At 48.8% G+C, this 17,240-nt stretch overlaps 1 long non-coding RNA gene across 1 annotated transcript; it reads left to right on the top strand.

The window, feature by feature from the left end:
- The first annotated feature begins 14 nt into the window (after positions 1–14).
- On the top strand, positions 15–15,248 carry LOC108448882. Its single transcript, XR_001864953.1, has 2 exons — positions 15–12,631; positions 14,833–15,248. It is a non-coding gene; the product is annotated as an uncharacterized LOC108448882 (long non-coding RNA).
- Positions 15,249–17,240: the final 1,992 nt, after the last annotated feature.

Here is a 17,240-nt window from a genome sequence, read left to right as displayed (position 1 = left end):
ATCATGGTAATCGTGGGCTTCTTTGGAACAATCACCTTCTTCACAGTGGAGTGGGGAGCAGCAGCAGCCCTGGCTGCCCGTGGCTCAGACTACAGCAGCATCTGATCCCTGTGCCAGGCCTGCTCTGCCAGGAGGAACAGCACAGGCACGATTTTTGGGAAGTGTGAAAAGGTGAAAGAGGTCGAGTTGCTGCAGAGGTTGAGATGGAGGAAGCTGCTACTTCAGTCCAGCTGAATGTGAGACAGGAGGGGAAAAAAAAAGCCAAATTTGAAAGGCTTTTTTTCCTTGCTTGGATCAACTGAGCGTGGTATATGTGTTGTTAAAAGTCTGGTATTGGAAATGGAAGGAAATGCAGGAATCCATGTATTGAACAATTCTCTTCTGAGATGTCCCTTTCAGAATGTAATTGCCTAATTTCACTCTACAGTGCACTACAGAATTAGTTTGGGGGTTTGTCCCTTAAATTATTTTTCCTATATTCTGGTTCTGCAGACATTGGAATTCCTGTATAGAATGAGTGATATTTTTATAAGGTAGATTGAATTGCAGATCGTGTCTGCACAGCTGAGAAATCAATTTGGTATTGAATTTTTCAACAATTAGATGTGAGGAAGTATTTCTGTGGGAAATGTTGCCTTACTCTGTATCTCTCAGCTCCTTGTTTCCCAACCATTTGTTTATTAATCTATTTCATGTGCCTAAGTTGTCAGATCCATGGGGTTTTTTGTTTGGTTGGGGTTTTTTTCTGTTTCGGGCTTTTTTGGGTTTGGTGTTTTTAATTTTCTTGTAAGGAAGTCGATCAGGTTATAGTGTTACATGATAGATTTTACCAGAATTTGAAGAAATGACCCTTGGCCATCTGAAGGATGGGATGCCAAGGCCTGTGAAATATTGATGATGGAAAACAGCTTCTGGCTCAGCATCTCAGAATTGAACTGTTGGGAATTGTGTTGGGAAAGGTGCTGAACCTTCCTCAGGGTAGTGCTACATGAAGGACCATAACCCATGGAGGACCATAATCCATGGCTTCCCTCCCAGAATCCCAAATAGTTCTTTTGAGTTCAATGGCATTTTCATCATAAAATGATGAAAATCTGTGATGGGAGCACAGAGATAACTTTAGAAAGTACAAATGGCCCGAGAATGTGAACTGTCAGAATAATACTGCAGTGTTTATTCTACTGCATGACCTGAAACACTGGTCCTAAATTGTTTTATTCAGTCTGTTTTGGGGAAAATGTACTGTAATCTTCCTCCACCAAATAGGAAAGGAAGGTTACTGGCATAGTAACTACATTTTAATCCAGAACTGTTATAGGTGATGTAACAGGCAGTGACTGACTGACTCACCTTGACTTTATCTGCCTACACAAAACTCTGAAGTACTTGCAGTTATGTTTGTCTGGTGGGCACAGAACAGGCATGGAACACTGAGAAGGTGTTTTTAGACACTCCATGGAGCTATTTTTAGAAAAGCACCGTTCACCAACCCTTTTTTATGCACAGTCAGAATATGAATGTTTTATCTTTAAAGACAAGTTTAGAAAGACTCGGCTGGTTACGTGTCAGTAGCTCCCACATGTTGTAACTGTGAAGGAGCTCCCAAGGTTAATCCTGGGGAGGGAGGGTGGCATCTCCTGTGACATTTGCTGTCACTTTTGCTCTCCAGGAGCAGTGTCACAGCTCCCGTGGAGCACAGCCCTCGTTGTGCACAGCCAAAGAGCCCAGAGGGATCTTCTTACAGGGATAGAGAAAGGGATTTTTAAATTCACGGCAGGTTCTTGCTGTGTGATCAGCAAGGTGTTGATGGAGGGGTGAGAGGGCACCTGAACACCCAGCAAGCAGAGAAATCTGTGAGGACAAGCAGGAGAGAGAGACTATGGGTATTCCCAGGAGATTCAATGAATGATGTAAAAGAGAATGAGGCAGAACGTGTATTTGAGTGAGAGGTCACCAGTGCCATTCCAATTTGTCAGGCAGCCTGAAAAAGCATTCAGTGTTCAATCAATATGTGATTAATGGCACCAGCAGCACTGCAAAGTCTCTCTCTCACCCACTCCTGTTACCCTGCAATTTGAAGCATACGGTTTTTATATACTGAGCATTACAAAGGTGTGGATTAAAGGATGCTGCCAGTGATTAAAATTCTCTTGTTGCTACACATTTGTATTTTCTCCAGAGGACCAAGAGGGATAAAGCTTTTTTTTTTTTTCAGATAGGGAATTACTGATTTTTTTTTTTACCTCTAAACCCTTTCTGGGCCCTATTTTCCCCATCACATTAATGAGAGCAGAAAGACATGAAAATTCACAAGGAGCAGTTTTGTCTTTCAGTATATTTGGGTGAAAAAATGATTCTTGGGTCTTGTGATGATGAGTAACTTATGAGTGCATTTTAAACAATGCCATTTAGTTGTAAGTAGGTTAGGCTCTCATGAGGTTGCTTTTTAAATTGATCCCTTTTAATGATGAACTTCTGTGATGTTCATTTGCCACATAAGAATTATATGAACTATTCTATTAGAAATGAAAAGTGCTACGTTTATGTAGTTTCAAAAGGCACTTTGAAACAAACTTAGAGGGATACTAATGAATAAGGACTTGTGGGTTTTCAGTACCTCTGTGAATCTGATGCTTTGGTTTTTTTTCTTTTTCTCTCTTCTGGTCTGCCTCAGTATCAGATAATCTTAGAAGGCTGCTCAGAACTATTTATAGGGTCATTAAAGGGAAGTATTATTGCTCTGTGACAAGTTCTACAAGAAATCGTGACAATCTCCAAGCTGCATCATGGATAGCTATTCTTTATTACTATTAACTGTGTAAGTATTGCTTTTGACATTTGATCTGAAGAGAGAGGCCTCAGTTACTCTGGCTGCTGCTGACAGATGATTGCTTTTCACTTAGTGAAATATTTTTTTGATTTGCCAAGAGGTGAAAAATCCTCTCCAATATATACAGTTGTTAATTTGGTTGAAATTTTTGGTGTAGCAAGATAAAGAACAGTAACACTGACATCCATTTATGATTCCATCTCTTAATCTGTTAATCATCATTTACCAACCACGAGGCTGCACCTCCTTCATTTCACCTCAGTGGCCTTTGAACAGTTTCATGTTAATCTGAATTGGGAGCTCACTGTTAAATTAAGTGGCATTGGAAAAAAAAAGCTTTTGCTTTATCTGTGGCTTTGTTTTGTATTAGAGATTTCATCTTTATATGCAAAATTATACATTAGCTTGCTTTGGTTTATTAAAAAGTCCTCTTTCATTTTTTCCCCCTCATTCTTTTAAGGTGTTACTGAGGTTTAATATCTTGACATATCACGTCCTCAAGTTTTTCAAACAAATGCTAAACAGGAAATGAAAACTGATTTTCTTGACAATTGAGTGCCAAATAAACTGCTAAAAAGTGTCTTTAATGAATCTCATATAAACATATCTCTATTTTGTCTTGCCAGTTGGTTTTCATTTTGATACATGGATGCATGGAGAATTTCTACAGCTGTAGCCTTTGTTCATAATTAATGATGTGGTTTTACTTCTGTTGTGTTAATTTCATTAGGTACAATCTATGTTAGCGAGCTGAGATAAGGAAAAGAACCATTTATAGTTTTTTTTTAAATACTTCAAATCTATAATTTTCTGCAGGTACTGCTAAACTCTTAAGGGATATTAAAAAAAAAAAATCCCAAACAACCAGAACCCCCAAAAATCCTTAACCAAGGTCCCTATCTTAGCAGAAACCCTCCTGTGGTACAGCTGTGAAAAACAAGAAGTCTTGTGCTGGTAACTTCTTTGAATGTTTGTGACCATTTTAAAGTATACTGGACAGAGAACTTCCTGGTGGGGTTTGCTGTGACTTTATGGAAAATAATTTAAATGTAGAAGGCCATAAATTCAGGACCATGTGCCAGTTAAGCAGACTGACCTCTGGACTTCCTTGGAATTCCACAAGCTTACTTCAGATGAGGAATGTGGTTCCCTGGACTCCAGCCTAAGTGCCAGTAATTAATGCGCAGAGGGATGTGTGAACAGAACCCTAAATGCTGTATGTTAGGGCAAACACTGTTGGCTGTCAGTATAAATAGGAAATGCAATGTTCAGCATCATGCCAGGAGCCACAATACCCACCCTGGACCCAAAGTGTGCATGTGTGTCAGTGAAGGCATGACCTTACAACCACAACCATTAATTTTCCTGGTGAAATGTGTGTTTGAAGGCTTTAGCCACACCTCTGTTTTCTTTGTAGCCCCACTAATGTTAATTGAATGGCAGCAGCAGTTAATACCACGTTTTCCATGATCTCTGTCTAACGTGCAGGCAAAAATAATAAAAGATGGGATAATTTAGAGATGGAGCTGAACTGGGAAGTTTGCTCCTTTACAAGGACCTTGCCCTTCTGATATGACCGTGCTGGTCCAAAAGCAAGATTGAGACTGTTGTGATTTTCATGGATAAATTCAGAATGGTGCCTTGATAAATTTAGTTTCAGAGGTTGTGTTAGTACCACAGAGAAGCACCAATAAGAGTGGGGAAAAGGTCCTTAAAATGCAATAAAGAGCAAATCTGGAAGAGAGAATTAGTCTCAGTGGGCACATGAAGGGGGTGCTTTGTTCAGCTGAGTTTGTGCATTGGAAATCGAGATTTCTGTTTAGTTCATACTGCCTCTGTTAAGTTGGTTATCTCTGCTGTTAGAAGTCTTCCTCCAAGCTCTCCTTTCTGTTTTGTTTACATTTTGACGCCGTGCAGGAGTCTAAATGATTGAAACCTTTTTTTACCTTAATAAAAGGTGTCCTTGCGTTGGAATTGGTGGTAATTGAGAGCAGGCTCCCACAATGATTATCCTTAATGGAAACGCTGATTTCAAGTGAGTGTACTGCCTCTTCTCATGGTCACAACCACGCAAATAAAAGCGAATTACAGACATTGTTTTTGTTAATAGGCTCGTTAAGTTGTCGGAATTGTTCTTGTCACTGTTGTAAACAGTCGTGCCCGAGGCTTTGGGAGAGGGAGGCACAGTCGGAACTGATGGCTCTTGGAAGTGCTTTGTTAGAGCCTGCTTAGGGACACAGAAGTGTTCGGTTTAGTGCTGAGGAGTCCTTGGGAAATGCTTCATTCTGGTGTAGACACGCACCAGTGAAGCGTCTTGGGGAAATCAGTGGCTGCTTCAGCCTTAGCCTGTTCCCTTGCCCTGATGGAGAGCCCATCTTAAGGAAACAGATGCTGTTGTTAAGAGTAGAACATGTCTGAATGTTGGTTTGGGGCTTGTTTTTGTTGTTAGTTTCCTTTTCCAGTATCCTTTCCCACGATTTCAGTTACTTTCCTCCTAACACAAGTGCTCTTGTCTGAAAGACTCCACAAAATCGATCGGAGTCGCGGAGTACTCGGGTCCTGCTTATCTGAAATTAAATGTGGCTGTGCAGGGCTTTGTCCAGGGTAAAAGTCAGGATTCAGTGCAGGCTCCATCCTGCAACTGCCGGGAATGGAGGGAGCAGCAGGGAACAGCTCTGCTGCCTCTCATTTGGCTGGATAATACATGAAATAATACAATTGCAGAGGTGAAGGTGCTCAGGGAAGGTAACAAGGAGGAGGCCAGTACAGATGAATTCTGCCTGCTGCAAGTTTTTCCTTGAGATTCAGTAATTTGAAGATTCGTCAAAATCCACTGTGGTTTCACCAGTGGGATCTTTGGATGGCCTTGGCATTCTGATTTCCGAGGGAAAGAATTTGTATTCAATACCTGACTGCACAATCCTTTATGTGAACAAATAGAAAAGAACCTTGCAGGTTAACTTTTGCTGTGCACAGCCTTTTGAGTCTTGGATAAAAGGACGTTCAGGAGTTTGCACTTCAAAGTTAATCATGAAGGGAGGGAAAAATAGAAGGTTTGTGCCTTAAATAAAATTTAAAAAAAAAAATCTGTCATTCTGTCATATGAAAAGGAAATTGCTGTTTAAGGTCACCTAGTGAAATTAGCTTCAATTAAGCATCCTTTGTAAACGCAGTGCTTGTTGTCAGAGCCACTCATCTTGTGCTAATGCCTGACCTTCTGAGTTTATGATTATTAATCTGTTTAAAAAACCCTAAACCACCTAAAACCGAATAGGTTATTATCTGTGTAATCAGCTGTTGAAAGGAGCTTCGCCACCATACATCATTATTTGCTTTGTGCTCACCAAATTGTGACTGACAAAGCATTTGTTTCACAGCTCCAGAGCTGAGTGATGGTGCTAAGGAGGTATTTCCTCTGTTGGATGCTCCAGCCATGGGATTGGGTGTTGGGGGCTGAAAACAGAGGCAGTGGAGAGAATCAGAAGCTGCTGAAGTGTCCCTGCCCTGTTCCCACTGTGATGGAGCAAAGTGCATGTGGAGGATGGCAGTGAGTGCTCAGCCTTTCCCCTCGCTGGAATTTCTCCAAGTACACATCTAAAACTTGCAGGCCAAACTTCTTAAACTGCCTTTCTTCCCATGATACCTATTCCTGTAAAATATCTGTATAGGATAGAAATGGCTGCTGTGGTGTGTTCCTGTGCTCGGCTCCACACAGGGCAAACCCAACACGTCCAACTGGTGCTTCCATTTCGGTGTTTTCTCTGTGTGGAGGTGACCCAGCCATGGAAGTGGCTGCTTTTCCTCCCCTGCAGGGCTGGCATTCAACAGGCACTTGTGCTGTAATTGGAAATTCTGGAGAAAATAGGGCACGAGTGAGCCTGAAAAATGAATATTCCAGCGCTTGCATTCATCTGCCACCCTTACCCCACTGCAAAGTGAAAGAGAGCAGCGATCACAGGCACATCTCGACGACATTTATGAATAATTATCATAATTATACTTCACAAGAGCTTAATTCTGCTGGTTCTCAGACGTGGCAGTGAGACACGAAGCGCTGCCCTTCGCAGGGAGAGGCAGGGACAGGGCTCAGCACCCGCAGGCGTTCAGCGGGACCCGCGTGGGACTGCGCCTGCCCACGCTCCTGATTCCATAGACACAGGAGGAAAAATGACTCCAAAGGAAGGAGAGGGCATTATGCACACTGGGCTTCACTTGGAAGCAATTGCATTTTAAGTTTGCTAGCTGGTAAAAATGTTTATGATGTTGTGCAGCAAACAAATAAACCACCGGTGGCAGGGATTGTGAGGGGAGGATGGCTTGAAGATGCTTCCAGACTGAAAAGTTCATGTTCTTCCTTCTTGGATAAAACACCTTTGTGCCGAGGGACATCCTGGTGTGTTTGCCATGCTGATAGTGAAAGTGCTTGTTTGGGTACTGTGGGCCTGTGCCCTCGCTGGGGCTGGCACTGCCTCGCCTGGCAGAGCTGTCACTTGTGCTGCTCCCAGTGTTGGGCAGCTCAACCTGCCTTGGTCACCAGGTGTGCTTGGGGAACCCAGTGGGTCTGCTGCAGCACTCCAGGCTGATGGATGCATTCCTGGGGCTGACACAAGGCCACAGACAACCAGATCCTTTTTTTATCCACTGTGAGCTTTTTCTTTCACCAGGCAGGGGAGGTTTTGCTTGGCATTGGTGACTGGGCTGGTGAAAGGGTTCCCAGGCCATAAACTGGGCAGTTTCACACACCCCAGTCTGAACTGTGGGGGAAAAAAAATATATATATACATGGTCTTTCTTGGCTTTCCAACAATAGCTCACCCCCACTGTGGGTCTGGATTCTCTGCAGGATCAAAGCCAAAGATTTCAGTTTGTGAGGGAGCCAAAGGCTGTAACAACATGTGGTCAGGAGAGGTTGGTAAGAAGCCAGGTGGGAAGCAGAGGGGAGTGCTAAAATATGTAGGAGGAAAACAAGAGGATTATTTTTCATATTCAGGCAGCCAGGAGTTCTGGAATGATGATGTGTTGATAGGTAGCAACACCGAGGGATCAGCAGAGCTCGGGTTCTGCTTGTCTGTGCAGATGAACCTGTGAGCCAGCCTTGTGCAGAGCACAGAAAGAGCTCTCTGTGCCTTCACTGCCTTTTGAACTCACAGCGTGTCGTGGTGTGGTTTGGTTTTCCTCTGTGTGAGCATGTGTCACTTCATTTGGAGGAGAGAGAAAGGTCATGTTGCTCCATTAAAAATTAAACTTCTTTTCAGCTGGTGATGAAGTTGTTAAGGTGGCAGATGCTCAGGTTGTGGAATGAAGGAGTGGGAATGCCCTGGGTAGTTTTAACCAGCTGAAAGTGCAGTTTGATGGTCAATATTTTCCTGAGGGGATATATTTAGTAAGAATGATGATGTTCCCAAGTCATTGACTGAAAGTCTCAAATGGACTTGTTTTGTTTCTCGTGGAATTAAAGTCTTAGGATGTTGATAATACTTAGATGTGGAAACCGGTCAATATTTTCTACTGGGAAGTACTGCTGGAGAATATTTGATTTGGTTTTCCTCTATTAATATATTCCTTCCTCAAAAAAAAAAAAACCAACAAAACAACCCCCAACTTTGTGCAGGAGATAAATATTGCAGAACCGGAGAATTTTGAAGCAGAAAGGCAGTGGTTGTGCCTAAGGCAACAGGCAGCCTCAGAGGAGGAGCTGGGATTAGCAGCTGGTTGCTCCCAGCTAATCCAGTTTGCAAATCCCCAGTCAGCACCACTGTCCTGGGAGCTGCTTGGAGCTGTGAACAGCCCGGGGCTCTCCAGCCCAAGCCCAGAGCCCACTGCAGGTCCAGGCTCTGGCTGCAGCTGCAGAGGGTGCTCTCTGCTCGTGTGGTGGCTGTTCCCATCCTCTGCTACTCCCCAAGGTGCCCTTTGGATCTCGCTCCAACTGGCTCCCAATTAAATCCAGCTCAGGTCAGCTCTTGACAAGCAGCCTCCCTTGTAACTCGGCGAGGTTACCAGCCACGAGATTCTTGAAATGCATCTTAAAAAGAGAAAGGTTTGGGCTGGGAGCCAAGATGATTTTCTGTCTTTCTTTATATTTTTTCCCTCCCTCCCCTTGCCTTCTCTCCAGCAAGTCTTTTGGCAGAGCTGTGGCTCAGCTGGGAGGTTGTGGGGACCGAGAGCACAATGTTAATTAGCTGTTGTACCTTCCAGCTTGTAACACCCTGATGGAGACCCAGTTGTCATAATTAATGACCACAGAAATAGCAGAAGGGCTCTTAGACCTTGTGCTGCGGGATTTGAGCCAATTCCTCGGTACTGGAAACCAGGAAGAGGCTTGAGTGAGGGCAGGTTGTCCTGTGTGTGTGCAAAGGGAGCCTTGCATCCTCCTGAAGTGCCCAGAATGGGATGTTTTGTGGGATACAGCAGCTCCCAAATACAAGCTGCTCTGGTGGCGTTTCTGGAGTCACCTCTGCGTCAATAATTATAATTGTTCTTCGTTAATAAGTTGTTTGGTGTGGCACAGCACAGATGGAAGATGGGTTTAGTCTATAATTGAGTCCTCTGTAGTGTGTTTTGTACGGAGCAAAAGGAGGGGTACGAAGTGATGTTGTTTGCTTTGAGGCACTAAGTGTGAACAGCCCTGTTCTGCTGTCCCAGGACACAAACCAGGAATTGCTGCTGGGCTGGGAGAGGAGCTGGACCCTCTTTGGTGAGTAAACCAACAAATGCAGCTGCATCAGCACCCAGCGGTGTAAAGGTAACTCCTTGCTCCAGCCAAGAGCCAGCAGGAGCTGCTGTCCCTCTTTGAATGGCTGTGGAGACTCCAGGTCCTGGATTCGGGGTCAGCTCGAGTGGGAAATCAAGGGAGGAGCTGGGACAGGTGTGGGGCTGATCTCCTCTCTGCTGGCAAGGACTGGATTTCAGTGCAAATCCTCCCAGCTGTGGAGGAGAGAGGTTTGGAGGGGGGAAGTGTAAGAGCAACACAGGAAAGGATGGAGAGATGTTGTGGCATTGGTGGGAAGTTCATGGCCAGCTGGAAGGGGATGGGTAGGCAGGATACTGGTCTGGTGGGGCATTTGAGGATGAGGCTCATCCTGGAAAATTCCTCTCTTTGTGGTGTGGCAGCTTCATCCTGCTGGTTCAGGAAGGTGAATCTCCTAAGCATTCTCCTCTGAGGATACTGGGTGGAACACGAAGCACTTTGTGCTATTTTTGTGTTTAAGTGAATCATCAGAAGCCTGGCTGGGGTTATTGTGTGTGACCTCTGTGTCCCCTCAACCCTCCCAGTGTGATGGCACAGCCAGCTCAGGAGCAAGGGAGTTACAGGGGCCCTGCTGGGCCTTGGATGTAGGAGGTGAGGTCCCAGCTGCCTGCCCTGCTTGGGGATGTCCCAGCTGCACAGTGGGACAGTCCTGTCCCTGTGGCTGCTGCCTGACCGTGGGCACAGAGCCTCTGGCAGCTCCTGACCTCCTTTGCAAAGCACCTGCAGCTGAGTGGGTGGGGATCAGCGGCTCCGAGGAGCCTGGGGAGAGCAGGGAACCCGCTTCTCACTGGCTACACCTGGCAATTAAATCCTGAGCATGGCAGCAGCTCTGCTCCCCGAGGAATTGTGTTCCACCCACCAAGCCGGACCTGTGGCTGGGTTGGCTGAGCACGCAGCACTCGTGTGATCCCAGCAAAGACTGGATTTAGCAGCACTTGCTGGCAGAGTTCCTTCCCCTGTTGGGCACATACAGCTCCTGACCTGCATTTGGTTCCCCCTTATCTACAGGAGAGACAATTCCAGCCTCTGTAATTAATGGCTCTGTCCTGCCAGGGTCTCGGGTGAAGCATCAACACGGGAAATTGGCCAGGCTAAGTGGTGCCTGTGCCTGGATCCTGGCTGCAAAGGCAGCCCTCAGCCAGCTGAGATGAATTGTGGTTTAGTTGCTGAATTCATTTTTCATCCTTGGGTCTGATGGCAGGCGCAGGAATAGTTCCTGTGCAGCCCGGGTGTAACTCCTCCACCTGCAGCCTCATTTGTTGCAGATATCCCATGAGCTGATGGAGATCCAGGGCTTGTTGGGCTCTGTCCCTGGGGATTACCCGTGCTGGGGCTTTGCAATGGCATTCAGGGACCAGACAGTCCAACACCACTCCTCAGGGGGATAAGGTTACAAGATAAGGGGTTAATTCTCAGGGAGCTGCTGAAAGGCAGCACAACCACTCTGATTTGACCTGGCACTTGGTGACTCTCTCAGCTCTCCCTGAACATTGGTTCTGAGGTGCTGTCAGGCTCCCACACATGGTGAGGGTGTGCTCTGTATCCTTCCTTTCAGAAAAAGCCAATTTATCTCACTTGTAGTGAAGCATAATCTTAACCATGCACCAGGAGACTCCTGTTCCTGTACCCCTGTGCTCACCTGCTTTCCTCTCTCTCTTCTCTTCACTTTCCCTGCTTCTTGTCTGCCTCCCCCTTCACTTCATCTCTTTTTCCCTCACCCTTCCTTCCCGTGTAGCTCCTGCTTGGCAGGGAGCTGTGGCCACCTCTGTCTCAAAGGGTCAGCAGTGTTCACCTTGGGCTGTGTCTGTGTGTGGGACAGGTGAGTCAGTCTGGTGAGCTGAGCTTTGGATTTCTAATCCTGGCTCCTTTGCTGGCTTTAGGATGGGTTTTGGCTTCCTCACCTGCAGGGTGGGATTGTTGCTAAAGCAGCCCATGTCTGGGGCAGTGTGAGGTGGATCAGATTCAAGGGAAAACAGGGAAAAATGGATTACTCAGACTTGCTGGCCAGCAGTGTATACCTTCAGTGTGCTCTTCCCTGGGCTGGGAGTGATCCCTGCAGGAACAGCCCTGCTTTAGGCTGCAGATGGACACACTGGGGGCCAGGTAGGGCTTTCCAGATGTGACCCCTGGCTTCAGGCAGCCCAAATAATCTGCCTTGTCTCCAGGGGGGGACTGTGTGTCTGTGTCCTGAAGGACAGCTGGGAGCAGGTGATGCTGCTGGAAGCTCTCAGTTATTTTTGGAGGCTGTCAGGTAAACGGGGAGCATCCAACTCCTCTCTAGAAGTTGTGCCAAAGGCTGCCCTGCCAGTCAGACCCAGCTCCCCAACACCTGCCTGTGGGTGTTAAACCCAATCTTTGCCCTTACACGGACACCTTTGGAGCTGCTGTCTCTCCCCCAGCCCTGGGAAGAGCCTGTGCCTTGTTGCCAGAGCAGCCAAGAGGAGTTTGGCCCTGGGGAAAGGCAGTGACAATGCTGGGGATGCTGAGGACAAGCTGGCTCTTTTGCCTTGCTTTTAAGGCACTTACATTTGCTGTTGTTGGCCCATAAGGATGTTTTGGAGGCTGTTGGGTGGCTGAGGAGGCACAGCAGCATTTTCCCATTGCTCTGGTGAAACAGCAGCTGGGAGGGAAGGAGCAGATCTGCCAGAGGAGGAAGGATGCTGAGTGCTTTCACATGGGGTGGGTTTCAGCCTGTGCACACGTGAGATGGAAAGTGCATTTTTCAGGAGTAGCTTTTCCTGGCATTGCAGTTCATCTTGTTAATAAATCTCTTGTAACACCTCCCTGCAGAGCCCCTCAAGGAACTGGCTAACCAGGAGAAAGTGGAGATCCAAGAAAAGCCTCCTAATCCATTATCAGCAAATGCAATCAGACTCTCCATCTGCTGTCCCAGGCCCCTGCAAGCCCCACAACTGGGAGCCAGCCCCTGCTGCCTCCTGCACAGATGTTTGGTCACCGTGTGCCTTCGCTGCCTCTCTCTGCATTCAGCCTGGTGTCACCTCAGATTAGTGGGCTCGTGCTCAGAGCCCGTGCCTGCCCTCGGGAAGAGCCAGGTAAAGCTGACAAGCTGAGGCAAGCACACCTTGGCTGGGAAACAAGAGCTGGGTGGTTCATGGAGCCATGTTAAATTTAGTGCTGCGTGCTCTGGTATGGAAATGAGAGCCTTGGCTTGGCCAGGATTGCGTGGGAGAGAGTCTGCAGGAGGAGGAGGAGACAGAAAGAACCTCTTGTGATGGGTGTTTGTTACTGACACAGGTTGGGAGTGCTTGGTTTCCCTCCCCCTGCCTCTCAATCACAGAACAGTTCGGGTTGGAAGGGACCTTAAGGATCATCTCATCCAGCCCCTGCAAGGGCAGGGACACTTCCACCAGACCATGTTGTGCAGAGTCCCATGATACCTGTCCTTGGACACTGGCCTCAGACCTGTTCACACTGGAGCACTGGCAGCATCTGGGAAGCCTTAGGACGTGTGTCAGGTCTGTGGGTGGTCACCAGGGGGACAGCTCTGCCTCGGAGGAATCCGTGAGCTAAGCCAGGGACCCTTCTTTGCAAGGAGGGCACAAAGATATGACCTGGCTGCTCGATGGCACCTGAGTGTGGAGCTCAGATTTGCAGGCAGGGCTGTGGTGTGGCCCTACAACACCATCCTTCCTTCTCCTCTGGTCATCACAGCATCCCAGAGGGGCTGAGGTTGGAAAGGTTGTCTGGTCCCACCTCCTGCTCAAGCAAGGCCTCCACCAGCAGGTGTGCCAGGACTATTCCAGCTGGATTTTAGGCATCTCCAAGGATGGCAAACACCACCTCTCTCCCCTCAGGGGATGAGTTCACTCCATGAGCAGCATGGCAGTGGGGCTCAGGGGGCTGGCCCATGTTTGTACCCGAGCTGGTGGCCCTGGTTTGCCTCAGTGGCAGCACTGGAGCAGCAGTGGGGTGCTGGGATGGAGATCAGCCAGCAGAGCACCAGGTCTGCAGCCACGAGGGCGCATTTCAGTCTGTTCCAACCATGCCATGCTTTGTCCACCAGCCCCATAGTAATATTTGGGCACCTGCTAGCATTTCCTACTTGTCCTCTTTTTTCCTGAGTCCTTTGAAATACTCATTATCCAGGATAAAAATCTGTCCCAGGTAATGTCAGGATTCAACTGCACAAAAATGAGAAAAAGAGCCAAAGTAACAGCAGGTAAAGAATGTTTTAATTTAGTAACTAATTTTCTATAAAGTAATTATTTCTTTAAAAATCTGGGATTTGCTTGAAGTATCCCAATTACTTTTTTCATTATGGCTACAGAATGAAGTGCTTGTTTAATTAGTAAACATTTGGCATGCCTTTAAATAGGTTTTTAATTACATTAAAGGGACACTGTCAAGGTGTCTTTCATAATTTTTAACAGACCTGGATTTCTTTTTTCCCCTCACTCACAGTTGGATGCAACTCCTTGGGTTTGATTGGCTGTTCCAGACAAAAACTGGAGAAGGCATTTCCCTGGAAAAGATTAAAAAGAAACACTCATTTGTGGGTTTGGAGCTGAGCTGTGCTCTCCCCACCTCCTGTTTCTCAACTTGCTGCCAGCAGGGCTTGGAGCCTCCTTTGCATCTCTGCTGCCCCAGCCAGCCCTGAGGGTGACCCTGTGCTGAACACCCAGAGCTAAACCAGCAGCTTCTGCCCCCAAAATCTCCTTGTGCTGCTCCCTGGTGCAGCAGATGCCTGTTCTGCAGCCTCACAGCTGCTCCCAGGCGTAGCTCTCCTAATAAATCACCAGTGCTCTAACTGAGCTTGATGCGAGCTCCTGGAGGAAATTTGGCTCCGGGTGAGTCCCCAGGCTCCTGCCTGCCTTTGGATCCTCAGCCTGCTCCTTCCCTGGGCTGGGAGATGCTGCTGGCAGAGGCCAACCCTGATTGAGCTGCTGGTGCTGGGGTGCTGCTCGTGCCGTGCCCGGCGTGGGGAGGCTGGACATGCCCGTGGTCAGTGTGTGATGGATGAGGCTCAGAGTGGCTGCCCTGAGCTGTGTCCCCCCTCTCTGCTCGCAAGGAGCTGAGGCCTCTGCTCCGTTTTTGGGGCAGGTTCACTAATTGAAATGGATGGGAGTTGCTGCAGGCAGAGGCAGCTGGGCTGGAGCAGAGGGTTCCTGGGGTGTCCCCGAAGGGGAAGCAAACAGCAGAACCAGAGTGTGGGGGGGTGTGACACAGGGGCTGGTTGGGGACCTGTGCCAGTCCTTTCTGCCCTCTCTAAGCCATGTCCCTGCTCTCTCCCCAGATGTTTTACAGGCCGAACAAGCAGACTGAAGTGCCTCTGGTTTAATTTCTGCCTGCGTTTCAGACATCCTCACTCTCCTCTGCGGAGCAGGAGCTGCAGGGAATGAAAATATCCAGTGTCTTTGTTTTAATATCGTTGACTTTCTGCTCTGCTGGGTCCTGGCAGGCTCCCCTGAGGCCACATCCTTCTCCAGCATGCTCTGAGCACCTCTTCTTGGTTTCCTCAAGTTTTCCCCTTACTCCCATCTGTTCTCCTCCTCCCTGTCCACCACCTGCTCCTTCTTCCTCCTGCTCTGTTGGCTCTCCACAAAGTCCTTTGCTTCTCCTGCAGTGACTGTCACCTCCCCCATGTGGCCTTGGGTCCAGGTGCTGAGTCGTCCTGACCCCAAAGCAGATGGAGATGTGGAGCACTGGCAAGGTCTGGGTTGTGCAGTGATCCGTGGAGGATCCCTGGGAAGGAAGGATCCTGCCTGACACAGCTGGAGCTGGGCAGCAGAGGAGCCACAGCCTTCCATCCATCCCCCTTTTTGGAAGGAACTGCTGCACAGCTTGTCCACCCACCTTTCCTGAAGGGAAGCAATGCCCTTTCCTTCTTCCAGTTTCCAGGGAGACAGCCGCTGGGAAAGCTCTGGAAGTGCTGGAGCTGGCAGGAGTGCCCATGCAGTGGCAGGGCAGGGGTCCCCTCTGCCCCCGTCTGCATCCCACCCATCAGGGGCTAAAGGGACCCCTGGGAGCAGCTCCTGCCCATTTGTCCTGCTCAGCATCGCTGTGTGGCAGCTTCCTGGGCACAGGGAATGGTGCTGTGGGAGCTGACCCTTTCCCAAGTCCTTCCATGGGGCCACAGAGCCTCTTTGCTTTGGGGAATCAGGGCTGGGGAAGGCTGGTAGGTGCAGGAGTGGTGTCATGGTGGGAGTGGTGCTGCTGTGCCAGTGTCCCCTGTCCCCTCTGCCCTGGCGTGGCTGTCCCCAGGAGCTACTGGGGGATGGATGCTGGCATGGAGGGGCACAACCCAGCCTTGGGAATGTGGCTGCCCTGATCAGCTCCGTGCCCTGTCCCCAGTGCCACAGGGAGCTGAGGTCCCCCAGGTGTAATTCCCACTCCGGCTCCCAGCACCCCTCACAGATGGAGATTTCTAGAAGGGAGCGAACGGTTGTGAATATCCACGGCTTTGCAAGACTTCCATAAAATATGAATGCATGACAGCATCTGCATAAATTATTCAGGATAATCAGGATGGGGATGTTTCCCTGGTAATTTCATGGGGGCTCCTGGAGCTTGATTGTCCCACCCGCGGGGTGCGTGCCAAGCTCCCCAAGGCAGAAGGGGAAAGTCCTGAGCATCCCAGGTCTCCCAGCTCCTCCCCTCGCTCTCCTCAGATTGCCAACTGCTCTCCCTCCTGCCTCGATTCGCTTTCCCCCAGCTCCCAGTGCTATTAACACCTTTAATTAGAGCTGCTTATTGACGTACTGCTGTTTATCTAAGTGCAGCTGATCAAGGCAGAGAAGCCGTGGAGCCAAAGTGAATCACACCCTCCTGCAGCCTGCACAGCCGGCACGGCGCTGTCCGGGGCTGGGGGACAAGGAGAGAAGAATCCAGATAGGGAAAAGCAGGGCAGAGCAAGGGTGTGGTGCCAGCCTTTTGTGGCTGTGCCTGGTCCCTGTGCAAGTTACTCCAGGTAATGCTGGCATTTTCCTGCAGGAGCATCCCTCAGGAGAAGGGTGTCCCTTGTGTCCCTGCCTATAGTCAGTGCTGTCCCATCCGGACTGCCTTGTCAGGAAAACCCCATTGGAACAGGGAGTGCTCCAAGGAAGAGGTGTTTCCTTCTGCCTGAGGGGTCAACCGGAGCAGATCCAGCACGGATGGATGCGTGGATGGGTGCTCACCACAGGACACCCATGAGCACAGGCACCACGTGGGTTTGAGCATTGGGGCAGGATCCAAACCCCCGAAATCAGCTGAACACAGGGTTTTACCCCCACACTGGGGTGCTGGGGGGCACAGTCCTGCTCTCTCCTCCCAGGGCAGGGACTCGGAGGGGCCTGTGTGTCTGCACTCCATAAAGCCACCCCCAGGGGAGAGCAATTCCTGGTGCTGAGGCAGCGCTCCAGACACGTGGCTGCTCCTGGTGTGAGCAGGGAGAAGAAGGATTAGCACAGCTCTGTGAAAACACACCCTTGGACTCTGCCGTGAGGCTGTGCAGTGACCTGTGTGTGCTGAGCCAGCTTTCCTGACTTCCTCGCTTGGTTTGAACCCGGCATCTCCTCCTGGGCCACCGGCACTGACAGAGGATGGTGGCACCGGGCTGCAGGACCGAGCACCCGGCTGCTGCAGGAGGCAGGATTTGGCTGTTCCTAAAGCATGGCAGCCCCCTGGCACCTCTAACCAGCCATGCCAGGGACAAGGTGGAGA

This window comes from Corvus brachyrhynchos, unplaced genomic scaffold (assembly GCF_000691975.1).
Source record: "Corvus brachyrhynchos isolate BGI_N302 unplaced genomic scaffold, ASM69197v1 scaffold148, whole genome shotgun sequence".
Classification (NCBI taxonomy): Eukaryota; Metazoa; Chordata; class Aves; order Passeriformes; family Corvidae; genus Corvus; species Corvus brachyrhynchos.
Note: the sequence above shows the minus strand (reverse complement) of the source record. Positions and strands in the feature narration are given on the sequence as shown.